Genomic DNA, 26,129 nt, shown 5'->3' with positions numbered 1-26,129 from the left:
TTTCTATAGAAATATACCCCCCCAAAACTAATGTTGCTTCTGATTTGATGTACAAGTAGCATGTTTGGAAGACAAACTACATTTTTCCATTTAAACTCTACTATCACAATAATCCCTGTCCACCCATGAATGACTGATTCCTCAAACTCCCAATCAGGCAAGCATTAGAATAGGACTTTGCACCCTAGTCAAAAGTAACCCACTAAAGGTTGAACAGAAGAGAAACTTGAGGTCTATGATAATTGGTGTGAGAACTCTGCCCCCTGGGCACCCCAGACTGGATGGTGACTCATCAACCTGAGCAGAACTTTTGCTATGGACTGACTGTTGCCCAAAAATTCATTTGTTGAACTAATGGACACAGTGAGCCTTATAAGGGGAAAAAGCACGCCTCAAATCATGGTTTGGGTGTGGCAAAGTCATAACATGTAACCAAAATGTTTGTACCCCCATAATATACTGAAATTAATCAATCAATCATTTGTTGAAATCCAAATTCTCAATGATACAATATTTGGAAGTGAGGTCACTGGGAAGGAATCTGGGTAGATTAGGTCATGAAGAAGAGACCCTCATGATGGAATTAATGCCCTTACAAAAGAAGAAGAGACAGGAGGTCTTTCTCATGCAATGACAAGACCACTGTCTTGCAAACCAGGAAAAGTGCCTCACCACACCCTAGATCTGCCAGCACCCCTTGATCTTGGACTTTCCAGTCTCCAGGACTTAGAGAAATACATGTTGTTTAAACCACCCAGACTATGGTATTCTGTCACAGCAGCCCTAACTAAGACATTCTGTAAGAAAATTCTGAATGTGAAATAAGAAAGAAGGCAACATTAGTGGAGAAAAGCAGAAGTGAGTAAGAAGCAAAGAGAGAGAAGCTAGTCTCCAGTATTCATTCTTTATTCAATGAATATTTACTGAGCCCAAGCAGAGGATTACGTGCCAAACACTGTATTAGGACAATTATGGCAAGTACCAACAAAAGTGCACCATATTTGACAACCATCTCTGAGTGAATAAGAAAACTGAGTTATCAGGGTTGCAGTTGGATCAATAGGCTTCCCAGGTAAAGGGCAACCTCAACACTGTAACTGCCAACTACAGATGAGGAAAAAGAGGGCAAAATGTGAACAAAGAAGGATCAAAGAGATTGTGTGTTTAAATTGCACACATCTAGTATCATTCATAATCTCTCAAAAGTTCCCAGTTAAAGTAGCACCAATGTGATCCTGATCCATATCAGCACTTCTCTGTAAGAAGCAAGACTGGCATATGCACACTTGTTTCCCAAAGAACATTGGCATTGTCAAAATTCTCACCATTAACAAATTACACTTAGGGGTACAATTCTTAACACCAGAAAGAGTTATAAATAAGAGTTAATAAAAACATCTCTCAAAACCATTTAAAGGGCCAGGCTCAGTGGCTTTTACCTCTAATCCCAGCACTCTGGGAGGCCAAGGTGGGAGGATAGCTTGAGGTCAGGAGTTCGAGACCAGCCTGAACAAGAGCGAGACCCCATCTCTACCAAAAATAGAAAAAATTAGCTGGGTGTGGTGGCCCATACCTGCAGTCCCAGCTACTTGGGAGGCTGAGGCAGGAGGACTGATTGAGCCCAGAAGCTTGAGGTTGCTGTGAGCTATGATCAAGCCACTGTACTCTACCTGGGGCAACAAAGGCAAGTCGCTGTCTCCAGGAAAAAAAAAAAAAAAAACCGATTGATATTTAAGGGACTTAATCACAGGAATTGTTCTAGGCAAAATTTTAAAGTAGTTTGTTGTAGGTTTTATCTTTGGTACCCACAGCCTACCTTAGCTATAAGTACCACCCTACCACACAGTGATCTCTTCTCTATCAAAGCCTCCTAAGAAAAGAATTTGGTATCAGTAATTTCAACTTTAAAGTGGTAATATGTAAATATGTTTTCTCTCCCAGGGTTATTTGCATTTATGGCAGCCTAATAGATGAATGAAAGGCACTGTCTACTATTAACTGACTTTAAGCATCAGTGAATGGTGACAAAAGTACTGAAGAGAGCAAGTTAAGCATTGCCTGAAATGACATCTCAACTACTGAACCGAATCTGTCAATTTATTACCTAAAAACTAAAGATTGGTACAATTATAAAAATGACAGCTGTTTTAAAACCATGTTTATAATAAAAAAAGTTAAATGGTGAGATTATTCTACTAAACCTCCTACCTTTAAAATATTACTCCATGACTCAACACTTGATCAGTAAAGTGCACATATTAGATCATTAAATATGAAATGTCCGATTTCAAATCAAAAGTTTAGTTTATTATATCTCAAACAAGAAGCAGTAAAATTAATCAGAGTATGCACCTAAACTATGGACACAGTTTTGCCATGTTAATCGTAGCTTGTTTATGCCAGCAGTGAAGAAGTCTGGAGAGCAAGTGGCGATGAAATCACTAAAGGCTTTTTCCACAGATTGTTGAGAACTGAGTATTTTTCCTTGCAAGAAGTGCTCCATAGCCTAGAATAAGTGGTAGTCCGCTGGTACAGGTTTGGTGAATACGGTGGATGACAGAGAGTTTCCAAGTCCAGCTTCTGTGGTTTGAGTAGCATTGTTTTTTGCGACATGTGGTCTTGCAAGAGGTCTGGCCTGCCTCTATTGAACAATCTTGACTGCTTAATCACAAGCATCCTCATCATTTCATCCAACTGGTTGCAGTAGACATCCACTGTAATCAATTGACCGGGTTTCATGAAACTGTAGTGGATAATACCAGTGCTGGACCACCAAACAGACACCATTAGCTTTTTATGATGAATATTCAGTTTTGGACTGTGTTTTGGCACTTCATCTTTATCCAACCATTGTGCTCAATGCTCGCAATTGTCAAAAAGAATCCATTTTTCATCACACAGAACAATACGGTATAGAAATGATTTGCCTTTATGTCATGACAGCAAAGAAAAGCAAGCTTCAAGATGATTTCTCTTCTGACGCTTGTTTAATTCATGCGGTACCTGTCTGTCCAGCTTCTTTACCTTGCCGATTTGTTTCAAATGGTCCAATATTGTTGGAAAAGTAATGTCAAACCTTGCTGCTAATTCACACATAAGTTGAGATGGTTCACTTTGACTACAGCTTTCAGCTCATCATCATCCACCTTGGTCTCAGATCACCCACATGGCTCATTTTCAAGATTAAAATCACTAGAACAGAACTTCGGAATTTCTCAAACCATTGACGTCCTGTGCGTTCACTAGCCACATCCTTTCCAAATACTTCATTGATATTTCAAGCTGTATGCACTGCATTGGTTCCACAATGGAACTCATATTCAAAAATAACATCAATTTTTGACTTATCCGTGGTTTTACAAAAATTGCTCTCAAAAAAATTTTGAAAGATAATCACAAGCCAAAATGTGCGTTTAGAAAGAATGAGGATGTACCTTCACCAAAAAAAAAAAAAGTGTCAAAGTGAAATGTCAGAGATATCAACTATCAAACTTAGCACTTAAAGGAAGCTGGACATTCCACACTTAATAACCTAATAAATTCTAATAACAGTAAAGAAGTGACAATTTAGTACACTAAAAAATTTATCACACTACCCCCCCAAAAAATCAGAAAATAAACATGTTCAGTATCTCTTTAAACACTATCAGTAAGTCATAAATCATATCTAATACTTACTATCACTGGTTCTATGCTGCTGGAGTTTTGGCAATTTAGGTTTCCACAGCATATTTATGTAAAATTTATTGCTGAATTCTACCACACATCAATTCTTTTTATTATTTCAAATTGGTTTCAAATTTCATTAATACTGATCATTTGATTACTGTTTATAATTTAATGTAGTTACACAATTGCTCAATACCTTTTGATAGGTACATTTAGGAAGCAGACATTTAATTCATTTCAATAAATGCTTCTATGTACCTACAACATGTCCTAGACATATTACACATTAAAATAAAGCTATAGTGAGAGCTAAGCAGACATGTTTATTATAAGCTTCTGTTTACTGGCACATAAAACTTCTCAAAATAACTCCTCTTGGATCTGGAATATTTTTACTGTTATGCAAGGGTATAAATTAAAGAAGACTGAGTAAGTTATCTCATTTCATATATTCAAGGACTTATCAAACCTTTAGAAATTATACTGTATTACAATGAAGACCTGTTAGGTGCTACTTGTACCTTCAAATGGCAACAATTACTTCTTTCTCCTAAATTAATTTTCTAGATTTAAATTAGTCATGACACTGTACTAATTAGGTTAGAAATCTAAAGAATATGAGAAATTTTATATTATTTCTTATATATGCATATAACTGTATTATGTGTTAATATACAAGGCATCTAAATACACTTCAATGCATATTTATTTGGAAAACTGCTCTCTGAAATGCAGTTATTCTTTTCTCAGAAGGTGAAAATTGATCCATATCATTTCTATACCTTTTCCACTAACTTATCTTAGCTATTTTCTTATCTTAATACCAAATCATAACACCTGACTGAATAATATTTGAATATTCACTTAGAGTTGTATTAGCTTAACAGCTTTAGAACCCTGCCTAAAAATGGCTATCAAACCTATGAATATAAAAATGCTGTACATACAGTTTATGCAACACAACTGAGAAATTCAGATGGTTTTTGTTGTGCCTATTTCTCACCAGTCTGGAAATCAGCCTCAAACTTATGTAATTAGACTGTTATCCTCAATAGAAATTCTTAGCACATCAAAATAGTGCTTTGAATGGGGCTGATTTCTTTACTGTTTTGGTCACTAATATAGCCTTAGAATCCAGAACAGCCTGCACATAGTAAAGCATTCATTAAACATTTAGTAAATGAATCTCATTAAACCCTAAGACCTACTGATAGTTAATAGCAGAATTAGAATTAATTCACAGTCCCCTAATTTCAAGCTCTTTCTTAGGTATTACCTATTAATTTTTCATTATGTTTTTTAAAAAACAAAGGGTGAAACAATTACTTTGCTATGACCTATTTCTTAGAGAAATACTTATGTTGATCCTAGGAAAAGTAAGCAGTGGTTTTGGCTTTAGTTCTCTGATGGGTTGAACAGTCTGTGAGGTTTACACAGCAAACACAATATGTACATACAAACGTTGACCTTTGAAGCCTGAAGGAAATCATAACTGCCTGAAACCCACACCATCAATTATGAAACGAAAATCATATTATCAGCACGTCTAGCTTCTGGCAGTAGCCAATCTTTGAAAGTATAAATCAGCATGGATTTGAGCAGGCTACTGTGTGAATATAATAGTTGTACATGTCGCGGTGAAATAATGAACACTTTTGATGTATTTTTTAGTTTTGTATTTAATGCAGCTTATTTAAAAACTGACTTTATTCCCCCACCATATTACTATTCTAGTGTACAGCTGCCAAGCATAGTTAAATCTGATTAGGCCCCAGGCTAAGTTAATCAATCTGATAATGTCAGACATTATTAAGAAAGCATACATGATACGGTCACACTACTATCAGAAGCATGTACACCAAAGCCTTTGTTTTCCCAGAACACTGCAATTGCCTATATTAGCTCAGGTTTTTTTTTAAAGAATGAAAGAAAAAAGGAAAAAACCTCTTTTTCTCTTCCTTAGGGAGGTACAAAAAATTATTCTGTAAAAATATTAATACTATAAAGAACTACAACTTTTTCTTTGTCAGTCTTTTTTTATGTAATGAAATAGTCTCAAAATTGCAATCAAGATTAGAAATAAAAACAAAATTTTACAAAAGTACAATTGATCACAATATAAAATAGTACCTCAAGATAATATTTTCAAGTAATAAATTTCTATTTTATTTTTGTACATAATTATTAAAGAACTCAAAACATAACCCACATTCTCTACTTCTGATTTTTATACATTTGCTGAATACAAGGTTAACTCTAAGTAAAAAGGGAAAAGTATCATGATTATTTGAACATACAAGTCTGCATCATGATCCCGCTCTAAGAAAAGAGTCACATATTTTAGAAGGTAGAAAGCATTATGAAATATATTAACATTTTTGCAAACGTTCTAGTTTTCATTCCTTCTGAAGATATGAAAAGATCCAAAGAAGATAAAGCAAATGGAGTTCTATGCTAATGTAAATTAATCCCCCCGTCATTTATATATTAGAATTTTTTCAGTCAAAAGTTATTGTTAACTTACTCAACAGCAGCACAATTTTAGTTCCCTAGTATTCAATTGTAAATGGTATGTTTCTTGAAATTAAAATATAAAAGCAAAAATTAGAATAAAGTGTGTTTTTACAGAACTGTAATTCTAAGAAATGTGATTTACTGTCTATGTGGCGGAGGGAGGAGTAAGAGGTAGGTAACTTATTAAAGGAGCTGTCTAAAGGAAATGAATAATTGAAAATCATGGATCCTCTCTAACAACCAACCTGTGCACATGCCAGATAGCCGTCTTACTTTCATTGGCATCACAAGGCAGATAAAGAGAGACAGAAATTTTTTAAAAATAACCTTAACTCCATTTTTCTCCCCCACACCATGTCTTATCAATCTACTAAGCCCTTGGTATCTTTCAGTAAGTCCCTTAAGTGACATCCTCTCAGATGCTGTCTGTGAAAATCAGATGAGATGGAGGCAAACATTATTACGAACAGAAAGAAACTCAAGTTCAGATTTTTAATGAACAGGAATCTGCTGGGCGACACACTCTGCCTGCAATACAAACTTAGTCTTCCAGACACTGTGACAAAAAGGGATTGGGCGTTCTCTGATATATAAGCCTTGAATCGCCCTTTCCTTCTCCTCCCAAGCCATCTCTTTTAACCCTCCCTCCTACCTCATGATTGTGGATTTCTTTTTAAGCTTTTGGTTTCTTTTTAATTAAGCAATCTAAGCACCTCTACCTATCAAACTATAATATGGCAATAATTAACGTTGTTGAAACTATACAGGGCAACAGAAAATTGCATAGATTACAAACCCCTTGTCCAATAGCAGGTAAAGTGCTCTTCTAAAATATAAATCATCTTAGGACTCCTCCAATAAAAACACTTCAAAGGGTCCCCATTACTCTTAGGAAAAAGAACTAAATACTTAAAGTATCCAGAAATACTCTGTAGGATCTAGCCCCAGTCTTATCTTGAGCCAATCCATTCAAGTCCTCAGGATTACAGTCATACTTGGTCTAATTTCCATTTCTAGAATACACCCACCTTTAACCCACCCCAAGGCCTCCATACATGCTGCCTCCTCTGCCCAAAACACTTCTTTCCACTTTAGCTACTCAACTTAGGCTCTAAAGGTGTTTTCTCAAAGATGATTTCATTCTTGCCACCCTTCCTTTCCACCCTATGTAATATACTTTCAGAGCAGCCAGAATTTCTTTTTCATAACCTTTCTCACAATCGCAATTAAATAAATTGAGAGTAGTGTTAACCCTCAATATTTTCCTCTAGAATGTGGGCATCGGCAATGGTTGTTTTGTTCATAAATACGGTCCCCCTACCTAACACAATGCTGTGCACACAGCAGGCACTTGGATGTTTCCTGATGAGGATGTTAACAACAGCTCCCTCAAAGGTTATTTTGAGGCTGGGCATGGCAGTGCACACTTGTAGTCCCAGCTATTAGGGAGGCTGAGGCAGGAGGATCGCTTGAGCCCAGGAGTTTGAGGCTGCAGTGAGCTATGATCACACCACTGCACTCTAGTCTGAACAACAGAGCAAGATCCTCGTCTCTAAAAAAATAATTTAAAAATAAAGGTTATTTTGAGGATTAAACTGAATTCACATAAAGCCCAGATCCTAACCAGCACTACAAACAAGTTAGCTGTTATTATTAATATTGATTTTAGATGAGTGAATAAATAAGGAAATTAGGCAATATTTATCAAAACTCTTGAAAAAAACGAATATTGTTTGACATAGCCCCACTCCATTTATTTCCTCCACAGAGTTTATTGTAAAGAAATAATGAGAGCTATGGTGAATATTCATAAATAATATACAGTATATCATCATTTTTTAAAGTATTCTAGGGATAGATAACTTACAGAAGATGAAGGAATATGACAGTGAAAATCATTTTCTTAAGGAATCCAGGCATCTTTTCAACAATATAAGTTTTCATAACTTAAAAGAATATTATAAGATAATAATTATTTACATTTATAGGCTGCCACTAGTTTTAAACATAATCCAAGATCAGAAATCACCACATGGAGAGATAAATACAACAGCACAGCAATTCATAGCTACTGTGCTTTAAAAATAATTCTTTAATCAATGGCCCAGTCCTACAATATTAAATATTTGACCTTCCTTCTTTTATCAACAACACTTTTTTCCATTGTATCAAAGAGTTTCTGCACAATGATGATTCAGTCAGTCAGCAGAGTCAAGTTTATTAACATCTAGATCACATTTTAAACAGCATGTACTATGTCAACTTCAAATAAAAATAACACTGGAAAGTGGGAGAATGATTCATAATTCAACGACTTTAAGTCCATTCGCTTATTCCATGATATTTTTAAATCATCACACAGTTAAGTCCTCAAGTAATATTGTTAGTAAGTTATTAGAAACTGCGACTTTAAGCAAAACAACATATAAGGAAACCAATTTTTTTCTCATCAATGTTAGAACTAAACATCATTCGAGGACCTGCCACACATCATTTCACTTAAAAGTCACAGTTTCAAAGAAGCTATCAATGACTTCAGTGAAAACTTACTGTATTGCTTTTTATTATATAAAATAATGTTTTAGAAGTATAACCCATCTGTGATGATTAATTTTATGTATCAACCTGACTGAGCCAGAGGGTGCCCAGACATTTGGTCAGACATTATTGTGGGTGTGTCTTTGAGGGTGTTTTTGGATGAGATAAACATCTGAATTGGTAGACTGAGTAAAGCAAATTGCCCTCCGTAATGTGAGTGCCCCTCATGTAATCAGTTGAAGGCCTGAAGAGAATAAAAAGGTTGACCCTGTCCCAGGGAAGAGAGAACTCTTCCTATCTGACTACTTGAGCTGGAATATCAGTCTTATCCTGCCTTGGGACTCGAACTGAAACATGTGCTCTTTTTGGGTCTTAAACTGGCCAGTTTTCCTACTGGAACTTACCCCATTGGCTCTCCTGGTTCTCAGACCTCTGGACTCAGGCTGGAACTACACCAACAGCTCTTCTAGTCTCCAGCTTGTTGACTGCATATCTTAGGAATGCTCAATCTCCTTAATTGCATGAGCCAATTCCTTATAATAAATCTCTCTCTCTCTCTCTCTCTCTACACACACACACACACACACACCCCAGTTGATTATGGTTCCCTGGAATTCTCCTGAATTGCTGGAGATGCTGATACACCATCCCATACTCCCATTTCTAAACTCCCTTCCACACACATACTACAATACACTCACACTCAATCTTTTGAAGGCCCATCAGAATACAAGTTCCTAAAACTCAAGGTCTATATCTCTTCATTATTGCTATCATCTTAACTTTTAGTGTCTACTATATGTTAATCATAGGAAATAGAGGAATGAATAAGTAAGATAAAGGCTATACCTTCCAAGTTACTCAGAGGTTAGATCAGATGCAAGTAGATCCAATTAGGAACAGCCTGTTAACAAATGAAGTATAAGTCCAGTTGTCAGGAGGATTTCATAAAAGGTAACAATTATCTTTCTTAATCCAGGACTTATGATCAAACACTAGATTTGTTTGAGAAGAACAACCGCACAGCTAAGAGAATCTGTTAAATGAATTCCTGAAACCATTATTAAACATTATAATTAGTAACAAAAATCCGCACAAATGAGAGCTGATGGGGGACTTTCTGACACATGGAGCTAGAAATATCAGACACCAGTAATAATCCATGCACTCAAACCATTTCCTTCTTATTTTTCTCAAGGCTTAGAGACTGAAAGCTTCAGAGACAGCCACTCGGTTGGTATTTGCATCAGAACCTATGCTGTCTGCTTCTCTGTGTGCTCTACAGTTCCCAAGGGCCAGATACAAATGCTTGGCTAGAAGGAGAGCAAAACCAGCGAAATGGGCAAAGCCCGCCCCCCAGGGTGTTTGTGAGCCAGGCTGTTTCCCATAACTCCAACCCTTGGCTCCAGACTCTTTCCTGAGGTATAAAGTAACCTAGGCTCACAGGGCTCTCATAGAAAGGAGTACAGGGGCCAGGCATGGTGGCCCACATCTGTAATCCTAACACTGTGGGAGGACGCAGCAGGAGGATCACTTGAGGCCAGGAGTTTGAGACCAGCCTGCGAGCAAGAGTGAGACCTTGTCTCTACAAAAAATAGAAAAATCAGCCAGGCCTGGTGGTGCAAGCCTATAGTCCCAGCAACTCAGAAGGCTGAGGCAGGAGGATCACTCAAGCCCAGGAATTTGAGGTTGCAGTGAGCTATGATGATGCCATTGCATTCTAATAGGGAAACAGAGCAAGAAGCAATCTCCAAAAAAAAAAAAAAAAAAAAAATACTTCAAGTAAAAAAGAATGGAAAATATAAATCCACAGAATCCAAAGTCTGATTAAAATGAAAATGCATAACATTCCTCCATTTTAAACAAAGGCCCAAACAAAAAAAATCTCCAAAAAAAAAAAAAAAAGTAAGAAAGAAAAGAGTACAGGATCGGCCAAGCCCTATATGCACAAACACACCATCCCAGCATATGCACTGCACCCAAAGGCAACCCTCCCCTAAAACAGTGGACTGAGAGTAGCTTCAGGAGAGGAGGGGTCCTGAGCCTCACCCTAGATGGGGAAGACCTTGTGGCAGGGAAAGCACACTAGACAAAAGGAGCACAACTGGCCATTGGTAAAGTAGAAAAAAGAAGGGAGTCTGACCACAGAGTCAAGGACCCACTACTGCTGGGGTAGTAGCCAGACAGGCAGTGCATGAGCTACTCAGGACGTGCACCAGGACAAGGCATTTCTGGGGTCCCATCAGTTATATAGAAGGGGCTCTCATCCAAGGTTTTCAAGGAATTTCTAGTTTCTGATATTACTTTGACCCCTATTTCTTGATTCTTAGCCCCCTGGGGCTGGCTAGGGCCTGAGAAAACATGCTGTTCACTTATAAAGATTTTTCCCCTCTCTTTTCTACTAGGTGCTTCACCATACTAAGCTGCACATTATTTTTCTCCCTTTATGATTTCTCTCTACTACTGCTTCCATTGCCATGGGCTTTCTGCTCTCTGCCAATGAAGAGCTGTAGTGTCTTGCACAAGCTATTTCCGCTGCTGCTGCTCCTGCTCCAGCTCTAATATCTACTAAACACTGCTCTTTGGTGCCCAGAGCAGTTGAGATTCTCTTAACTGGCCTTTTGCATGATAGTAATGTACATTTCCTCTCTGTCCTCTTTCTCCCACCGTCCAATCCTGTCCCGTTGGAAGGTGAAAACTGATATCCTAGCAGGATGTGTCCCTTTCCAGCTAATAAATATAGTCCAATCTTTGAGTGCCTTCTACATTTCAATGTATCCCCAATAGCAACACAGACCCAAAGGCCTTTGGACTTCAACTTTTAAGTCTACATGCCAACTCTAAGTGGGTTTGAAATGCATCACCCACCTAAAACAAGCTTCCTATATGAGAGGGGAACAAATCCAGCCTCCTGACCAATAGCTCCCTGTTGCCTCAACCACACGTATTCCTGGATGAGGAAGTCCCTCAGGCAGAGAGAGCCTACAATGTATAAGAGTCAAATCAACCACTGGAAGGAGAACTGGCAAAAAAGAATTCATTTTTATTTTCACTAGGATTCTTGGTTTCTCTGTCAGTCTCTAGCTTATTCTATCGTCCACCCCACCTCACTGCCCTACCCCTCCGTCTCCCTTCAGCAGACCTTATTTATTTACGGTTTAGAAGAGAACTGCTGCTGGCCCCAGTCACCTCTCCAGTCTGGTCATGCACACTTGATTTACACCCTGACTTCAGCCACCTCTTCTAGGGTAAACCTCTTCGTATGTCTATATTTCTCCTTATCACTTGGGGAAGGTGGAGGGAGTGGAGTGGGAGAGAGACCCTTACTTCTCAGCAGAGCTGATCCATTTGCCACCCTCAATGATCTTAATTTATCCCCTCCAGGACCAACCATACCCATCTTGCAACATCAATCACCACTCTGTTTTTTTTATCTTCAATTCTTCCCTCTCCATTGATTGGTTCCTTCTCCATAGCATATAAACAGTCTCAAGCCTCTTCAATTCCTTTAAATAAAAATCCTCCTTCAATCCCTGGTCCCCTAGCTTCCAATTCTCTCCTCCTTCCCTTTAAAACTTGTTCTATAAAGAGATGCCTACACACAAGTCTCCTCGCCTTGCACTCACTCTCAAACCAAATATAATGGGGCTGCTTCTCTGTAACACTCCACTGGTGCTGTTTCTACTAAATTACCCAAGACCTGTCTCTGAAATGGAGTGGACACTTTTCAGTCCTTCTCTAATCTAGCATCTCTATGCTGCATTTTACAGGACTGAAAAATTGACCCTCTTGGCTTTTAAACAGTCCCCTAGACTGGGATAATTACCCATGCAATTGCCACTATTTTCCTTTTTCTCAATTTCAAAACAAAGATGTTAACTCTACCATCTACTCATTTGATTTCTGAAGTCTATCCAAAGCCCAGGATTGATTGGCAAATAAGCAGGCCATCCACTTCATTCTTCTAAGTATCCGGATTTTATATATGGATCATACCACACCATGCATACTTGGGCCACATCATCATGGTCTTTCACAAAACTCTTCTTACCAAATCATGCTTTGGCATTATGGTCTCAACTTTCTTTGCAGAATCAAAATGAAATAGTCCTATTAATCCAACATCGCATGATATAGGAATGCTGTTGAAGAAATCATCCCTAAATCTCCCAGAGACGCCTTTTGAGGCTCCTACAGTACTAAGAAAGAAGGGTTTTATGTGGTGTTCTCCCATATAACATTGTCCTCCCCACTTTTTTTTTTTTTTTTTTGCTATAGAAAATTCAGAGTCAAAGTAATAATCAAGTCCTTACAGCTGTGGAACCTGAAGACATGAACATTCAAAATTTTCCTTTTCTTCCAGGTTTGAACATTTATTCTGATTTGCATTTCTCTCTGTAGAGATTAAGAGCAATGGTTAGACTTCATCCCTCCTACCTCCATCTCCCAGAATGTTACTTAATGCCTCTGTCATGTTCTCAACAGAAAAACACAGGTAACCATAGTACTTACATCATATGGTTGGTGTAAGAATTATATAAGACTATCTATCTGGCTTACATTGAACACTATATGTTAACTATCATTATTATTATTATTATTAGTCACCACAAATACTGTGTAGAATGAGATGGAGTACAAATAAACTGTAGTCTAATTTGCCCAACCTGAAAGCTTGTAAGAAAAACAGGGAGGCTTTGACCTATGTATTCTAAGGTACCACTGACTGATGGTGTTTCACAAAAATTTTAAAACAAAAGAGTTAAGAACACTAAGACTGGCCAGGCACAATGGCCTATGCCTCTAATCCCAGTGCTTTGAGAGGCTAGGGCGAGAGGATCGCCTGAGCCCAAGAATTTGAGATTGCAATGAACTATAATGATGATGTCACCGCACTCTAGCCTGGGCAACCCTGTCCAAAAAGAAAAAAAACCTAAGATTTTTAAGGAGGTATATATAAAAATCTTACCCCGAGTCCAAGAAGTAAACTAACTTTGAACCAAACTTTGTAATACTTTGTAATAACAGTATAAAGTCATGGCTTTTAATGGTCCTTTTAAGCCTTTACCAAAATACCATAAAAATCACAATTATTGAAATAGTCTTTTGATAAGAAATTACACTCCTTAAACTTAAACAGAGCTGTGTTTCAACCATTCTTTTTTTTTTTTAACATACAGCTAACAAATCGTTATAGCTCTTAAATGAAAGAGCCCTCCCCGATATAATTTTTTAAAAAATGAGCATCTTCCACTATGTTGACATGATTGTATTATCATGTTCCAAAAAGGGACTCAAATAACTGAATCTGTTAGCCTATCACTATCAGAACAGCTAAATACTATGCCAAAGCCAAAACCACTATTATAGGCAGATGCTCTTCAGAAATTCTACTCAACAAGTTAACTCATTTAATTACTGTTAAAGTGTGGAATTGGTACGTGGGATGAGAAAGATTTCTCACACAGAGTTTAGGATATAAAGAAGTATAAAGTTTATTTATTTCTCTGAGAAAGAGAGAGAGAGAAGGGAGGGAATGGCCATGACACACAAAGGAAGGACTGAAAATGCTGGGCCACTGAGTAAAGTTGCTTGGAGTTTTAAGGGGGAAAAATGGCTTTTTTCCCTCTGCTTTAGCAGACTGATAACAGAAGCGGCAAAGCTGTTGCAGGTGTTCTTTATTTTCTCTCTGTGATGCTGACTTTATCTGAGTCCTTCGAATTTGGTGCTGGCAAGAACTGTGCAGAGTTGGAGCAGGGAGGAGTCTGCACCCTTAACTGTCTGCTTAGGGCTCTCTAAGGCTATGAAAATGAAACTCTTAGAGATAACAAGTTAGGCCACAGGTGTTTTAATTAAACAAAACAAAGGGCAGTTGTACTGTGAGTTTTTTCTTTAAAGGGGAAATTATGTGCTGTGAGTTTATTACTTTCTCTTAGATAGTTTATTTTCTTCTGATAGGTTATTAATAAGGTCAACATTCAATTACTTAAGAAGTTCAACTCAAACACACAAAGGATCTTTGTGTAAATAGTTAAATATGGTGTCCTTTCCATACGGTTCTCATATAGCATTAGATTTTACAAACTAATACCTGAGAAAAAGATTTAAATAAATGAAAGAGGCAGCACGGTGGCTCATGCCTGTAATCCTAGCGCTCTGGGAGGCCGAGGCAGGAGGATCGCTTGAGGTCAGGAGTTCAAAACCAACCTAAGCAAGACTGAGACCCCGTCTCTACTAAAATTAGAAAAATTAGCCAGGTGCGGTGGCATGTTCCTGTAGTCCCAGCTACTCTGGAGGCCGAGGCAGGAGGATTGCTGGAGCCCATGAGTTGGAGGTTGCTGTGAGCTAGGCTGATGCCACGCCACTCTAGCCCAGGTGACAGAGCAAGACTCTGTCCCAAAAACAAAAAAAGAAAAGAAAAGTAAAAAATGAAAGAGAGAAACTTATGGTTCCTTGCTCACCTAAGTAAGTGTCAAAATTCCCCCAGCACTCCAATGGCTCAAGAAGTTAGTTCATTAAGTACAGAGTTAATATCACTTCTGTATCCCAACCACAGTACTCTCTCCCTCAGCTGAAAACACACCTCCATCTCTCACCTAAAAGTTAATTATTTCTTTTCTCCATCTCGGTTCTGTAACACCAACCTCCCACCAGCTTTTCCTCATTAGTAGGAAGTTCTTTTCCTCTGCACCTTTAGAAAATAAGCTAGGACAATTCCAAAAGAGCGTTTTGCCTTCCGAAGCTAAAGATTTTGTACATGAAAATTTCAGACCACAGTAAAGTTTAAACATTATGCCCATCTCAATGGTTTGCCACAACTTCTACAGGTATAAAAACTTTTTCTACTCCAAAAAGCCAAAGCAATTTTGAGATAGAAGAACAAAGGTGGAGGTATCACATTTCCTGATTTTAAACTGTATCACAAAGCTATGGTATGACTTTGTCATATAGAATGGTAATGGCATAAAAACAGACATACAGACCAAAGGAACAGAATTGAGAACCCAGAAATAAACCCATGCATATATGTCCACTAAAATTTGACAAGGTTGCCAAGAATACCCAATTGGGAAAGAATATTCTTCAATAAATGGTGCTGGGAAAACTTGATATCCATATGCAAAAGAATGAAATTGGACCCTTAACACCATACATAAAAATTAACTCAAAATGGATTAAAGACTTAAACTCAAGACCTGAAACCATAAAACTACTCCTAGAAGAAAACATATGGAAAAACCTCCTTGACATTGTTCTTGGCAATGACTTTTTATAAATGACACCAAAAACATAGGCAACCAAACCGAAAAAAAAAAAAAAAGAAAGAAAAGAAAAGAAAGAAAAAGTAGGACTACATCAAACTAAAAACCTTCATAGCAAAGCAAACAATCAACAAAATGAAAAGACAACCTATGGAATGGGAAAAAATATTTGCAAACCATTTATCTGATAAAGTGTTAATAGACAAACTGTATATAGAAGCTCATACAATTCAAAAGCAAAAAAAAAAAAAAACCAATTCAACTAAAAATGAACAAAAGACTTGAACAGACATTTTTCCAAAGATGACAATACAAATGACCAGCAGGTACATGAAAGGGTGCTCAACATCACTAATCATCAAGGAAATGCAACTCAAAACCATAATGAGACATCACCTCATACCTGTTAGGTTGGCCATTATCAAAAGGACATAAGAAAAGTGCTGGCAAGGATGTGGAGAAAGGGAGCCCTATGTACTGCTGATGGGAATATGAACTGGTACAGTCATTAAAGAAAACAGTATGAAGGGTCCTCAAAAAATTAAAACTAGAACTACCGTTGATTGAGCAATCCTATTTCTGGGTACTTATCCGAAGGAAAGGAAATCAGAATATCAAAGAGATATTTATACTCCCATATTTATTGCTACATTATTCGCAACAGCCAAAATATGGAAACAACCTAATTGTCCACTGACCTATAAATGAACAAACAAAATGTGGTGTTTTGTTTAGATGTATACACATACACACTCACACACATTCACCCACAATGGAACATTATTCAGCCATAACGAAGGAAGGAAATCCTGCCATTTGCAACAACATGGATAAACCTGGAGGGCATTATGCTAAGTAAAGTCAGACAGACAAAAACAACTACTGTATGATTTCCCTCATATGCGGAATCTAAAAAAGCTGAATTCATAAAGGCTGAAGAAGGTGGGAGAAATGGGAAGATATTAATTAAAGGGTACCAACTTTCAGATATAAGACAAATTATTTCTGGGGATCTAATGTACAGCATGGTGACTACAGTTAATAATACTGTATTGTATACCTGCAATTTTCTAAGAGAGTAGATCCCAAATGTTCTCACCATTGACCCCCCTCTCCAACATTGGTAACTATGTGAGGTGATAGATGTATTAACAAACTTCATTATGATAATCATTATACATATATCAAATCACCACATTGTATACCTTAAATATATATAATTTTATTTGTCAATTATAACTGAATAAAGCTGGAGGAAGGATGAGAGGGACTTTTTCTCATACCAGTGCATTCCAAATGATCTTGCACTTCAAGCACGAAATACCATACTTTTTAAAAGAACATTTGCATAATTCCTAAGTTTTTAAAAGAATTCTATTACACCCTTATATTGCTTACCAAATACTGAGTTCCATTAAATTATACAGATTTATCACATGTGCCATATTGTCTTTCTTTTTCAAAAAAGTACTTTTACATACAATTGGTTGAAAGAACTCTATTGTTTTTATATTCTATATTTTATGTTTTCTGAGAGGTTTTGTTTTGTGTGGTTTTGTTTGTTTGTTTGTTTTTGAGACAGGGTCTTGCTCTGTCATCCAGGCTGGAGTGCAGTGGGCATCATCATAGCTCACTGCAGCCTCCAACTCCTAGGCTCAAGTAATCCTCCTGCCTCAGCCTCACAAGTAGCTACAACAACAGGCATGCACCACCAGGCCTGGCTAAGTTTTGTTTCGTTTTGTTTTTTTTAATAGAGAGGGGGTCTCTTTATGTTGTTGCCCAGCCTGGTCTTAAGCAATCCTCCCACCTCAGCCTTCCAAAGTGCTGGGATTACAGGTGTGAGCTATTGCTCCTGGCCTAGTTTTCTTTTAATTAAAACTACAGTATGAAATATTCTTGGCAGATTGAAAATAAGTACTATTCAGCACAGGCTGATAATTCACTGCTATTTTTCAATTAAAAAATATATAGTATTGTAAACATACATAATAAATGAATCAGACAATACTGTTTATTAATTGTATAATATATCCATCATCCTTATTTACAATGACTCATCAAACAAAAAAGAATATATTAGAAATTTTCTTTGTAAGTCAGATGCTTTCAAAGACAAACAGATCAGTAATTTTTAACTCAACAACATTACACACATATTTAGGACTCCATTGGGATGAATTAAAAAGATAAATCAGGGATGTCAGATTTAACTCTGTTATTTTAGATCACACAAAAGGAAGACTACCATTTTAATCTATTTACTTTTGTGAGAAAAGAGAATTTTAGACAAGTATTATATTTAATGAACTTAAGTAGGATTTTGCAGTCTACTGACCTAAATCTACATATTTTCTTCTATTTTAAATTTGTATGCTCGATTTTTCAATTTTTAGTTATTATGGGTACATTAATAGTCATATATATTTATGGGGTATTACATATTTTCCATCAGTAGCACTTGTTGACACTATAAAGCAGAGAGAGGTAAGCAAAATTAGTGAATTTTACTTTTGTTTTTAAATTGGGAAAACTCTCTAGGGTCCTTTCACCCTTAAATCTTCCACTAACATTTTTCATTTGAGGAACTGGGGCTCCATCAATCTCTTCGAATATGTTGAATTATCTAAACAATTTCCACAGGGTAGATATGCTGTAATGTAATTTTCTACATGTTATATATACATGTGTAAGACAGAATAGAATTTAGGGACCAAAGCCTAAGAAAAATTACAACATTTGAGTCAATGGATTTTTTAAAATACTGTTTTTTCATTAGAAAAAAAATTCATAACAATGTAGTGTTTTCACTAAAAATTTAGAGAAAAAACCTAACCTCTTCTCAAATCATGTCAAAAAGATAAATAATAATGAGCACAGCTACACTTGAGATAACCCAGTTCATGGGCATATACACTGCATGCACATGTATGAGCACACACATATGCATGCTCTCTTCCAAGGACCATCAAGGAAATACTGATTTAGCTGACCCCATTTGATGTGGAAAGGCTACCCTGTTTATTTTAGGAGAGAAGGGATGCCCCTTCAGTGGCTCTTATATAGATACAAAAGAAATGCACAGAAGTGCTGGTTGGTAACATTTATGTCTCCGGTTCCACACATTATCCACAACCTAAAGTTACTTTGTGAATTTTTTTCCACTGCAATGTTCATTTAAAAAAAATTTTACCCATGTAAAATTGGTCATTTTAAAGAAAAACTGTCGAGCATTTTCTGTGTTTCAGAAAAAGTCTTATTTTATACAAGTCAAAACTTTATGACAAACACCTTATCCTTTCATGGGGTGAGATCCATTTTTATAAGGTCAGTACCACAAGAAACATGTTTATTATAATCCACACAATGATCTAATTTTTGGTAGACAGCTCATTTCACTATTGTAATTAATGAAACTGATATACAAAGGCAAACTACTATACCTAAAATCAGTCCATTCAAAAGCAGTACACTAAGGTGACTTTTTTCAATGGGCCACACTAAAGTCAAATACATTTTGACAGTGATACAAACACATTTGTTTTTCTTCTTTTTACTATCACTATTAACCATACTTACATCAAAACCACTTCCAATACTATGACTAACCCTCTCTCATATTCTACTCTCAACTGTTGGTGACATCTCTCCCTTTTTGTCCTACTAAAAACATCTACTAGTCAACACCTTTGCTCCCTGTGTCTTTTTAATCAAATGTTAAGTTCTTGGTCTTTTCAGTATGCTCAATAACAAGATCTAATCTTGGCCGGGCGTGGTGGCTCACACCTGTAATCCTAGCACTCTGGGAGGCCGAGGCCAGAGGATCGCTCGAGGTCAGGAGTTCGAGACCAGCCTGAGCAAGAGTGAGACCTCGTCTCTACTAAAAATAGAAAGAAATTAGACAGACAACTAAAAATATATAGAAAAACTTAGCTGGGCATGGTGGCGCATGCCTGTAGTCCTAGCTACTTGGGAGGCTGAGGCAGTAGGATGGCTTGAGCCCAGGAGTTTGAGGTTGCTGTGAGCTAGGCTGACGCCACGGCACTCTAGCCTGGGCAACAGAGTGAGACTTTGTCTCAAAAAAAAAAGAGAGATAAAAGTAATTCTGACAAGTATAAGACTAGATACTGAGCATGTTTGGGTTTCAACGCGCCATGAATCAAAAAAAAGTTAACCACCAAGGAAAATCCTAATATATTATACCTGTCTTCCTTAAGCAAGATAAAGCAGCAGAGCTCACTAAGTATATTTATTTTGTTGCAGACCTCCACTTGTGACATTGACCCTTAGAAATGTAAGAAGGAAAGTTCTGTTCATGGTTTAACAGTCCTGGAGTAAAGAAAACAGCGAAGGGTTAGTCCTGCTCTGATGGAGAAGACATGGGTAGAAGATCACCAAGAAAGAGCTCAGCCTGAACCATGCACTGTGGATGTCATTACATCCATCCCACTTAGATGATAACCTGAGATCACCATAGTTCTGGTGAGGCCACTCCTGAAAGATGAAGACACACACAAAGGAGTCATGGTTCAGAAGGACTTACCATAGCTTCTCCCACAAGCTACATCCATCCAGAAGGAAAGAATGTAAGGTCTGCAAAAGCACACGCTTCCCAACACTTGAGGTGGGAAAGTAGAGAAATGAATGAGTTGGTGCCAATTCCTTTGTGGCTCACAACACCTAAATAAATAGATTTCTATTCTTATTTAAGTGTATGATTTTCTAACAAAACATGCAGGCAGGGTAGGAAGAACTGAAACAGACTACATATTACCCAGGCTAGACCAGATGCCTTTTTAGCAAACGTAGGAAGAATAAAATGGAAATGGGCAGTAATAAAGAGTAATGGGCAAGTTTATATGAGTATGTGTGAGCAAGCCTGCACACGTGGGCCTTAGAGGTAAGTAGATAAAGCTTCCAGGTGAAAAAGCTCAACAGTAAATACCCAATACACTGCATTAAAATGTAGAAAGGGCTTAGAACAAAAAATGCAGCCATACTACTGACCTAGTTTAGTACCAATTATGAAGAATTTATAAATCCTAATAATTCCAAAGGGACTCTACTAATTGCATTCAAAGAAACTGACATAACTTCAACAAATCAAATTTTTCCTGCTTTTTAAAATTTATAACTAAGAATTAAAATGTTTTTGATTAAATTTCATACTCTTCAGGAATACAGTTTGAAATAACTCACTGTTTTTTGTCAATGATTACAACACAAAAGTTTCTTTATATAATAAAAATACACACACCTATGAATATCTTGTTACGGAATACCTTTTAAACAAGACTAGTAAATTATCTAAATCCCCAAGTATTCGATATGACAAGGCAGTATTAATATTTTACTTAGAGGTACAAATAGCTAAAATAAACAATCCGTATTTTATTTTATTTTATGAGACAAGATCTCACTCTTTTACCCGGGGTAGGGTACTGTGGCGTCATCATAGCTCACCACAGGCTCCTATGCCTGCATTCGAGCAACCCCTCCTGCCTCAGCCTCCTGAGTAGTTGGGACTACAGATGTGTGCCACCATTCCCAGCTTATTTTTTAATTTTTTGTAGAGATGGGGCCTCACAATGTTGCTCAGGCTGGTCTCAAACTCCTGGCCTCAAACGATCCTCCCACCTCAGCCTCCCAAAGTGCTAGGATTACAGGTGTGAGCCACTATGCCCAGCCATAATCCTCATTTTAATTAGAAATATCATAAGACTATACATACAACACTATTAACATCAGTGAAGTCTTTCCCACAATGCACTAAAAGCATGTGTGTTCTAAAAAAGAATTCTGTAATCAGAAAATTATAAGAACAAAAGAAAAATTACATGGTTGTGACTCACATGCTAGCTTTATTCTAAAGAGTAGGCAAACAGAACGATCTTTACAGCTAGCTCATAGGCTTATGATGGGCAGCACAGTGCTGTGTCCAGAACTAACCTCAAAAGCTGGTTTGGGAAAGCAAGTTTAGTAATAAATACCCTCAAGACGCTGCCTTTTTTATGGCTGCTGCTGTTGTTCTTAGAGATGGGGTCTTGCTATCTTGCCCAGGCTGGTGTGTTGCAGCCATTCACAGGCACAACCATAGTACACTACAGCCTTGAACTTCTGGGTTCAAGCAATTCTACCACCTCAGCCCCCCACCAACCCCAGTAGCTGGGACTATAGGCATATGCTACCACACCCAGCTGAAGACCAAGCTGCTCTGCTGGAGTATTTCATTCCCAGCTACTGGGAAAATTATCCAATAGTAAAATAGTTCAGATTAAAAGAAGCTAAATCTGCTGAGAATCAAGAAAAAGGCACCATATATAATAAAAGGCAAAATGTTCAGAAGCTCATACTTTTGTAAAATAGAAAAAAGGAGAGAGCTTAGACCAATCAGCCACTTCCCACCTAGAACAATGTTAATTACACCTGGGAATGCCCTTTTTCTCCCTCCTTTGGCTCTTTCTGTACCTGTATTTCTCAATTCCCTTTAGCTGCCTTACTAAATCCCTGAATTCTTGCTTTCTGTTCATACAGCAAATCATAAATAAATACTAAACCTCTTTTACCTCTCTTTCACACTGTGCCCTTTTTAAGTGCCTGATGTTAATAACCAGTTAAATAAAAATTAGTTCTTAAATTGACCTCAGTGATCTCACAACAAACTGTTCTTAAGATGTGTTGAAGATGGCCAGGTTATATGACATCAGAAAAACCACTTACAAAGCACTGGCTTACCCCTTTCGTTACCAAATTTCTTTTAAACATGGCCATATGCTTACTAACATATCACAAGGCATAAGAAAAAAAGCCTTAAGAAATTGAGTTCCCAGGTCAGGCGCAGTGACTCATGTCTGTAATCCCACCATTTTGGGAGGCCAAGGAAGGCGGATCACTTGAGGCCAGGTGTTCAAAACCAGCCTGGGCAACATAGCAAGACACTGTTTCTACAAAAAAACTTTCTAATTTAGCTAGATGTGGTGGCACACACCTGCAGCCCCAGCTACTTGGGAGGCTGAGACAGGAGGATCTCTTGAGCCCACGAGTTTGTGGTTACTGTGAGCTATGATCATGCCACTGTACTCCAGCCTGGGCAACGGAGCAAGACTGTCTCTTTAGGAAAAAAAAAAAGAAGAAACTGAGTTCCCAAATCCCTTCAATCTTATATAACCTTGAGAATTGTCTGGCCACACCCTGACTTTCCAGCTTTCTCTCCTCCTCACTCCTATCCTCTCTTCTAATTTCTACTTCTCCTTCAAAACCCAGCTCACTTACGGCTCCTACATTAAGTTCTCCTTGGTTACTCCTTCCCCTTTCCTTCCCAGTCAGAACCAAACACCCATCCCCTCCTATGTCATCCCACAGTATCCTATGATTTCCTTTATAACAACACAATGTCGTTAAATCAGACTTTTATGAATAGGAATTTTAATAAAGCCAGATAAAACCTTAAAATAAAAATTTAAGCCAATATCTAGAATTTTAGTTAATTGCTGGTCCTCATACTGAACATATTCCTTAGAAAGAGACTTGATCATCTCTGCATTCCTAGTGACTTGCACAAACTAGTCTGGACCAGCTTCTTAAACACTGGCTACTGGCTCTCCTATCACTGCCCCACAAACACCTACTTACATTTCCAGAAAAACAGGGCAACTAGTTCCCTAAACCTAGAATTAACCTTGCATCCTTCAGTCAAAATTACCTCTCTTCCCCATGCCTTCAAGTCATTCTTGATATAAACATTCGTTGGAGTATTTAATAAAGTATGACTGGTATCACGATCTAATTAGGTGCAAAGATGGGTCTCCTCAACTAAAGCAGAGCTCCCTTGGAGCAAAGACCACATTATTCATCTTCATTCATTCCCAACACCAGACATATTCCTGGAGAGTTTATAAATACTCCAGAAAATACAAAACTGTACTTAAGAGTCTTCCCAGTCCACGTAGTGACTTATGTCTTTCTCACGTCAATAGCATATTTTTTTCATTGTAGTTCTATCCTACTAGACTGGTAGTTCCTCGAGAACAAAAACCACATCTTTTTTTTCTTTTTTTAGACAGGGTCTCACTCTATTGCCTAAGCTGGAGTACAGTGGCATGATCACAGCACACTGCAGCCTCCAACTCCTAGGTTAAAGTGATCCTCCCATCTCAGCCTCAGCTGCGACTACAGATGCATGCCACCAGGCCCAGCTAATTTTTTTTTATATTTTGTAGAGACAGGGTCTATGTTGCTCAGGCTGGTCTTGAACTCCTGGCCTCAAGCAATCCTCCTGTCTCAGCCACTCAAAGCGCTGGTATTACAGGCATGAGCCACCATGTCTGGCCTTAGATCTTCTTAAAAATATAAATCTACATTGAAATTTTAAAATTAATATAACACTATTTAAGGGAGGTCAAAAGAGAGAAAAGATTACCTGTAATCTCATTACTGTAGCACAAGGATTATAAATTCTTTCCCTTTCAAATTTTTTTATATTTATATTTTATAAACTTATAATCATAAATTACATATAACCTATTTCTTTTTATATGGTATCTTTTCATATTACTATATAGTTTTCCCATTTATTTTTATGGGATACATAATCATCCAATGAATAGATTAATTTATTTAGCCATTTCTCTTCACATAACATTGTTCACTTCCACAATTTCATTGTTACAGGTAATAGTCCATATTTTTAATGATTTTCCATATGCTAGAGCCCCTTATATTAAATTACTGAATTAAAGGTTATGAATGAACACTTTTATTGCTTCTGAAGCACAGTGCCTGCACGCTTTCACTTTAGAATGTTATCTTTCACAGTCCTCCAGCAACAGTAGCAGTTTCAGCAGCACTATGTATGATTCCTTGTTTTAAATCATATTTCCTAGATTACTAGGAAGGCTGGACATTTCCCACATGCCTGTTTCCTAACCATATTTCCTCCTCTGTGAACACTATTTGTGTACTATGACCATTTACCTGTCACAGTAGTCATGGTTTTCTTACTGCTTTGTCATCCTCTGCCTGATAGCTGTGAATACATTTTTCCAGTTTGTTACTTGCCCCTTTTGGAGGATCTTTTCCCCCTCTCTTCACTCAACATACTTTTTGAAGCATTTTAGTTTGTAATTTTATCTAATCCAATTGGTTACTGCTTTCTTTATAATTTCTTCTAATACTTCTAGAAGTCTAACTCCAAATATAGTTTCTCCTAGTAGTTTTAGTTTTCTTTTACAGGAACCCTTAACATAACGGTAAGGAATATATCATCTCTGCACGTCCCCATAGAACCTATTTGAGTATCTTACACTTGCTAAGCTTTCAATGAATGCTTCTTAAATATTCTTTCTTTAAAAGATAAAATACAGAAAACACTAGCCATTATTGTAATCTTAGTAGTCTCTTTACAAGTTAACCAACTTAGATACAAAAGTAAAATACACTCCATAATGAACAAGACAATGCTGCAGATTTGGTTTCTTTCTATTGTGGGAATATAAATCACATGTTTTAAGAAAATCTGGTTTTGTTGGCAAACCAACTTTTAATGTCTGTGGTAAAGTCACACAAATTCTTTTTCACATAAATAGTCTGCAGAGCAGCAAGCTGAATGATTGTTACTCATTTTTCTAAGTCAGTCCTCAGATCACTATTACAGTGTTCTATAACTGTGGAGCAAAGAACTACTGAATAATTTATTACAACTCACACCATCACTTACACTGCTGTATAATTCACAGATACAACCACTCTTATTATGGCAACACCTTGGTAGTTTTTCAGTCATTAACTCTTTAATAGAAAGATATGTATGTATATACAATTTATAAATTTAAACAACCAAGATATCACCCGCTGAAGAGGAGACAGCTTTATTCCTCTTTTCCATCTTGAGTAATTAGTTTTTTGTTGCAGAGAAATAGTCAGTGAAGCCAAAAAGCCTACTACAATCAAAAACATACTGCATGTGCTCCTTTGGATGATAGCATATTTATGTGGAGTACCTGTTTAATTGCTGGTAACCCTCCCCTAACAATGTATTTTGGAAGAGTTCTCTCTCCTAATATATAAATAGTACAGAGAGATTATTAGAATTCTATAACCTTTTCTGTTTACCTACAAAACAAAGAAGGGAGATGTAGAAATATTGTTTTC

At 37.2% G+C, this 26,129-nt stretch overlaps 1 protein-coding gene across 2 annotated transcripts in view; it reads right to left on the bottom strand.

Moving 5' to 3' along the window:
* Window positions 1–26,129, bottom strand: part of UBE2E2 (ubiquitin-conjugating enzyme E2E 2) — a 384,028-nt gene that overhangs the window by 308,277 nt on the left and 49,622 nt on the right. The gene's annotated exons all lie outside the window — the stretch shown is intronic.

The sequence above is a fragment of the Propithecus coquereli genome, unplaced genomic scaffold (assembly GCF_000956105.1).
Source record: "Propithecus coquereli isolate 6110/MARCELLA unplaced genomic scaffold, Pcoq_1.0 Scaffold214, whole genome shotgun sequence".
NCBI lineage: Eukaryota > Metazoa > Chordata > Mammalia > Primates > Indriidae > Propithecus > Propithecus coquereli.
This window is presented reverse-complemented; position numbering and strand designations above follow the sequence as displayed.